This window comes from Eptatretus burgeri, chromosome 4 (genome assembly GCF_056783735.1).
Source record: "Eptatretus burgeri isolate ZD-2024b chromosome 4, Ebu_testis_v1, whole genome shotgun sequence".
In the NCBI taxonomy this organism is placed as follows: domain Eukaryota; kingdom Metazoa; phylum Chordata; class Myxini; order Myxiniformes; family Myxinidae; genus Eptatretus; species Eptatretus burgeri.
The window spans coordinates 7104651-7112172 of NC_140964.1; the positions used below are offsets into that span (position 1 = coordinate 7104651).

Below are 7522 nucleotides of genomic sequence, written 5' to 3' on the forward strand. Positions count from 1 at the left end.
ACCTCTGTATTCTGCAGCCTTGGACAACCGTTGTCCCTAATGTGGTCAACCTTCTCTTCATCACACATCTCAATTTGCTTCTGTGCATTAACTTCAGGTAAAGCAGGTCAGACTGAAATCACACATTCTGGTTGCTCTCTGTCATGATATTGTTACGAATTTGGAAGCCTTCTGCACACAGACAGTCAGCAGTCCCAGAATTCAGTTATCTCATCAAGTATATGTGGATAGTTATAATCCCTCCCTTATGTCTCATGGGAATTTTATGTGTGCGCAGCAAGTTTCTTTCGAGTTAGTCTTCTACATTAAATCCCCCTCCACTCCTTCAGCGCCATTACGCACATGTTCGAGGCCACGGACATAGGCGGGGTGAGAGCACCGCAGGGCCGACTCCGCCTCAGCGGGAAGGGGTATTCCCCTCGTCCAGTCGGGGGTGAGATCACCTCAGAGCCGACCCCGCCCCAGCCAGATAGAATGTTCCCCTCGTCCAATCGGGGGTGAGATCACCTCAGAGCCGACCCCGCCCCAGCCAGATGGAATGTTCCCCTCGTCCAATCAGGGGTGAGATCACCTCAGAGCCGACCCCGCCCCAGCCAGATGGAATGTTCCTCTCGCCCAATCGGGGGTGAGATCACCTCAGAGCTGACCACGTCCCAGCCAGATGTTGGAGCGCTCGAGCTGGGATCCCCGTTCCCTTCCACGGACTCCGAGCTCCAGAAGTGCGTGTCGAAGAAACCGCACAAGGCGGCCAGGTACCCGGCCAGACTCTGACCCTCAGCTCGCCTTCCCTCCCGAGCTGAAGGGCCGAATAAAGACCCACAAGGTCCATTTCTTTTTGGGTGTGTGTGTCTGTCTGTGGCCAGTCTGATAAGTAGAAATCGTTTAAGTAATTGCCATTGTACATTTGTCTGCATTTTCTTATTCGTAATCAAGTCTGCTCTGTGTCTCCCTTCCCGATTATTGTAAATAAATCCCGTGTTAAATGTTCCAGTTCGTTGTCTTTCTTTCATTGACCCAGTATGGTTCGGCCTTGAGAATTAGTAAGGCCGCTTGTGCTGTAAATTGTCATTTGGACTGGCGCGGCTTTGGTAATTCCCGCTCAGTTACGCCAGATCTGAGTCGGTAACAGCGACTCAGTTCGGACAAAGCCGGCCGAGGGTGTGGCTTCCCCGGAAGTTAGATGGCGTGAGTACTTAGGTAAATTGGAATAGACAAATAAACCCTACCTCACGCCGTCAAAATATTGGCGACCACGGTCCTTTGAGCGACCCTTCGACTCCGGAGTTATCTGGGGTGACGACCTTCAATTCCGGGTGTTTGGTGGGAGACGGCCTTACATCTGCCCCATCTTGCGGTCGTCCTCACCACCGAACCCGGCACAACAACAATATATGATCATATAGATGTGACGGTCACCTCTGCTTGCGTTCACCTGGAGTTTGCACGACATAATCATTCACCAAGTTCTATTTCAATGAGGTATGGTCCAAAATACCTAGCCTGGAATGTTTTACCAGGAATTGGAAGCAATACCAAACCCTTATCACCAGGATTAAATTCCCAGTCCTTGGAATGTCTATCCTTGTACACAAACACACAAATAAACACACCAACAACAAAAAGAGCAATCAGAGATCACACTGTGAGGAAGGTAAAATCAAAGACACGGTATATTAGAGTTCCCAAACGCTAATAAACCAAAATTAAGAAGAATGTTAATTTCTTGTTGCCAAACTGAAGTTGAACAACCTTGGGGGGGGGGGGGGAATGTGTAAGTTGTTCCAAAATCAAAACCACGAGGTTGCTTTATAAACCACGGTTAGAAATTACAAACTGCCTTATCTGCATCCCCCTCCCAACCACTCTGTCATTGCAGCTTTTACATTCCTCGCCCTCATTCTCACTCACATTCTTCCTCATCGTTAATGTATTTGTTCACCTGTCACAAATCCAACTCAGTTTCTCCGAGTTTCTGTTACTATCTGGGTCTTCTGTCCCTCATCATGGCGTTACTGCAACTTGCATTGTTGTGCCTTGTCTGTGGCACGTTCGTACACGGACAAAAACACCGAAACGACAGTGCATCATGGCAAGATCAGCGACCGATGCATCGCCAACAGGTGAGTCTGTTCCGCAGACATCAATTAAAGGTGTGTACGTGATATCGAGCGATTGTCTCACAACGTCAGACCAGTTTCATCTAAATTGTGAATTTAAAGTGTTCCCTTCAAATTAGCAAAATCTGTACAGAAAATCATAATATATAACCATTCAATCATCACAATACAACAAAGCCAATCGTCATATTGTACAGCCAATCGATGATCACACTGAATGACCAATTAATCATCATCATACTGAACAGCTAATCGATCATCATACTGCACAACCAATTAATCATCAACACACTGTGCTGCAAATCAATCATCACACAAGAGTTAATCAATCAGAATACAACATAGTGAATCAATCATCACACTGTAGCTAATCAATCATAATGCTACATCGTGAATCAATCATCACACGGCAGTTCATCAATCAGAATACTACATAGTGAATCAATAATCACACTGTCACGAATCAATTATATATCACACTATAGCTCATCAATCAACACACTGCAGCGAATCAATCATAATACGACAGAGTGAATCAATCATCACACTGTAGCTAATCAATCAATAATCACACAACATAGTGAATCAATCATCACACTGCAGCGAATCAATCATAATACGACAGAGTGAATCAATCATCACACTGTAGCTAATCAATCAATAATCACACAACATAGTGAATCAATCATCACACTGCAGCTAACCAATCATCATACGATAACTAATCAATCATAATACTACATAGTGAATCAATCATAATACGACAGAGTGAATCAATCATAATACGACAGAGTGAATCAATCATAATACGACAGAGTGAATCAATCATAATACTACATTGTGAATCAATCATCACACTGTTTCTCATCAATCATAATACTACAAAGTGAATAAATCATTACACTGCAGCTCATCAATCATCACACGACAGCTTATCAATCATAATACGACAAAGTGAATCAATCATCACACTGGAGCTCATCAATCATCACACGATAGTTTATCAATCATAATACCACAAAGTGAATCAATCATCACACGATAGCTTATTAATCATTATACTACAAAGTGAATCAATCATCACATTGTAGCTCATCAATCATCACATGATAGCTTATCGATCATAATACTACAAAGTGAATCAATCATCACACGATAGCTTATCAATCATAATACTACAAAGTGAATCAATCATCACACCATAGCTTATCAATCATAATACTACAAAGGGAATCAATCATCACACAATAGCTTATCAATCATAATACTACAAAGGGAATCAATCATCACACGATAGCTTATCAATCATAATACTACAAAGTGAATCAATCATCACACGATAGCTTATCAATCATAATACTACAAATGAATCAATCATCACACGATAGCTTATCAATCATAATACTACAAAGTGAATCAATCATCACACAATAGCTTATCAATCATAATACTACAAAGTGAATCAATCATCACACTGTAGCAAATCAATCATAATACTACAAAGTGAATCAATCATCACACAATAGCTTATCAATCATAATACTACAAATGAATCAATCATCACACGATAGCTTATCGATCAGAATACTACAAAGTGAATCAATCATCACACGATAGCTTATCAATCATAATACTACAAAGTTAATCCATCATCACATTGTAGCTAATCAATCATAATACTACAAAGTGAATCAATCATCATACGATAGCTAATCAATCATAATACTACAAAGTGAATCAATCATCACATGATAGCTTATCAATCATAATACGACAAAGTGAATCAATCATCACACGAGAGCTTATCAATCATAACACTAAAAAGTGAATCAATCATCACACTGTAGCTAATCAATCATAATACTACAAAGTCAATCAATCATCATACGATAGCTAATCAGTCATAATACTACAAAGTGAATCAATCATCACACGATAGCTTATCAATCATAATACGACAAAGTGAATCAATCATCACACTGTAGCTAATCAATCATAATACTACAAAGTGAATCAATCATCACATTGGAGCTAATCAATCATAATACTACAAAGTGAATCAATCATCACATTGGAGCTAATCAATCATAATACTACAAAGTGAATCAATCATCACACGATAGCTTATCAATCATAATACTACATAGTGAATCAATCATCACACGATAGCTTATCAATCATAATACGACAAAGTGAATCAATCATCACACTGTAGCTAATCAATCATAATACTACAAAGTGAATCAATCATCACATTGGAGCTAATCAATCATAATACTACAAAGTGAATCAATCATCACACGATAGCTTATCAATCATAATACTACATAGTGAATCAATCATCACACGATAGCTTAATAATCATAATACTACAAAGGGAATCAATCATCACACTCGAGACCAGTGTTTCTCAACCGGGCTTCCCCGGAACCCTCGGGTTCTGTGAGAAACAGTAATAAATAGGCTAATGTATTTTTAGGTAGTTTTTGTTTGATTTAATATTCGTAATTTCACTATACACGTACGGCATATTGTTGGAAACTCCTTGGTTATTATAATAGAGGCTTCAACCTCTTATATTATTTGCAATTATAACAACCATAGGGAATGTTATATTATAACAACCATAACAACCACGAAGCGCGATGGACGCCCGGAATAACGCCTCGTCATTGAACACGGCACACGGCACACGGCCTGTACGTGATGACGTCACCAATGATGACGTGATCTGTCTCAATGCCAATAAATTTGACAAAAAGGGGGTCATTTTTTTCTTAAACCAGGTATCCGAAAAAAAACATTATATTTACCACGTGAACCAAGATAAAAATATAAAAGAGCTCGATATTAATAATGGTATATAATAATTTGTATGCAGGGGTTCCCTGAGACATGAAAACAATTTCAAGGGTTCCACAAGGGTAAAAAGGTTGAGAAACGCTGGTCGAGACAATCAATCAAAATACTATAAAGTTAATCAATCATCACACTCTACACAATCAATCAAAATACTATAAAGTTAATCAATCATCACACAAGCTAATCAATCGTACAACTACATCGCGAATCAATAATCACACTATTGCTAATCAATCATAATACGATATTATGAATCAATAATCACACCATAGCTAATCAATCAGAATACGACATAGCAAATCAATAATCACACTTCAGCTAATCAATCATAATACGACATTGTGAATCAATAATCACACCATAGCTAATCAATCATAATACGACAAAGCAAATCAATAATCACACGGCAGCGAATCAATCATCACACTGCAGCTAATCAATTATCACAATGTAGATAATCAATCATAATCCTACAAAGGGAATCAATAATCACACTATAGCCAATCAATCATAACAACACATTGTGAATCAATCATCACAATGCAGCTAATCAATCACAACACAACATCGTGACTCACTCATCACTCTGCAGTGAATCAATCATAATACCACATAGTTAATCAATCATCACACTTTCGGCAATCAATTATTACACAACACTGTGAATCAATCATCACACAATAGCTAATCAATGATAATACTCTCGCCAATCAATTATCACACGACATACTTGCACAGCAAATAATTCATCATCCCTCCGTGCAGCCAATCAATCATCATACAAAACAGCCAATCAATTGTCACACAGTACAAAGTCGGACAGCAAATCAATCATCACTCCCTCTGTGCAGCCAATCAGCAATAACCTTCTACGATTGGTATTTTTGATGTTGATCTAAGACTCGTGGATGGACTCACACGGACATCATGTGCAGGACGAACACATTATCAAACTTCATTGTACTTTACATGAATCACAAGAACATCAGGAGACAATGAACAAACATATGGTATCTGGGATTCGAATAAAACAAAAACACAAGTTCAAGTGATATTTGAATCATGTTTGTGTGAATGAACTCCACTTGGTTAAAATCAGATGGTTGAGAGCACATTGTGTTATTATAACACTGTTTACCTTTACCAACACGTGACCATAATCATTCATTTGTTCGTGTGTTCTTCAGAGAACAAACCTTGACAATCCAAGCACCACCATGCACGTTCACTCTTACCTACCCAGTGCGGTAAGTGTCCCTTTGTGGTGTTTACCTGATGGATCTTCATTTTAAACATGATTTCACAAATCAATTTCACATGATCAACTCGGAATGTTTTATCAAATGTTCATGGAACCTTTACACAGTCATGAGTGTGCGTGGAGTAACACACAGAATGTTTAACTCGATACGTCCATTATATCCACCACTCCGATGATCACTTTGTACTCATTTAGACCTTTCCAGTTTGTGAACGCTTCATTCCCACAATGCTTGGCGAAGGTACATCAAGGTAATAATAAGGGAATGTGTTGTAGGATGGAGTTTGTTCCTTGGGGTTTGTCCTGCAGTCCTATATGTAACACACGGTCAAGCTTTCCATGAAGATATGTGGTGTTTAAAAATGGTGGTGTGCACAGGCAGGTGTGTGCACTTGTGGACAGGTGCACCTGCAGGTGTGCGCTTGCTGGTGTCAATGTAAACCATTAGTTTCTCAATTCCAGGAACTCCTTGACACGAAAATTATGGAACAGTAACACTGCAGTGTCGGTGCTGATTGTGAGGATGTTGTGCAGGTTGGAGTACCACGGCCCTTTACCCGGTCCCGTGTGCTGTACTTCTCCGTAAACTGTCTTATGTCTTTTTCCCTTTTCTGGTGCAGACCTCAAGTGAAGGGATTTTGGGGAAAGGAAGATTGAGAAGAAGTTGGATATGGAGAAGGAATTGGAGCTGGGGAAGACCAAGAAAGCCTCAGAAGAAATTTATTTCGGGAAGTACCCTGTGGGCTAAAGTAAAATGGATCCCATTATCCAGAATAACCTAGATCTACTCTTTCAGTTTGGAGAGATTAAGAAGATCATGATTCATCCTTTCCAGAGGGTCCTGAGATTTAACAATGAATAACAAGGAAATCCAACACAGGTGGGGGGCCATTCTGCTCATCATGCCTGCGTGAACACCACACCAACCAATCGACACTCCATGAAATTAATCAATGAAATAAAAAATGTTTTTAATCAATGAAATAAAAAATGTTTTTAATCAATGAAATAATAATAAAAAAAAATTAGGGGTATTTTTGTATTTGTCTTTTTTCCCCCTTTTCTTCCCCTCTGGGGAGGGGGCGTGGGCTTGGTTAAAACACACACAGCAACCACACAACCCCACTTGACAAGACCCCCACCAACGGCACTCCGTACACAATCACCCATCAATACTCAAACTACCTAAAGTCTGATGAACATCCCGATACTCCTCAATCTACCTATAATTCCAGCTGTGTGTGTGTGTGTGTGTGTGTGTGTGTGTGTGTGTGTGTGTGTG

At 39.7% G+C, this 7522-nt stretch overlaps 1 long non-coding RNA gene across 1 annotated transcript; it reads left to right on the plus strand.

Annotated features, from left to right (window-relative positions):
• The first annotated feature begins 1861 nt into the window (after nt 1–1861).
• On the plus strand, nt 1862–7274 carry LOC147027410 (uncharacterized). The gene is made up of 3 exons (XR_015057031.1): nt 1862–2120; nt 6167–6226; nt 6861–7274. It is a non-coding gene; the product is annotated as an uncharacterized LOC147027410 (long non-coding RNA).
• Nucleotides 7275–7522: the final 248 nt, after the last annotated feature.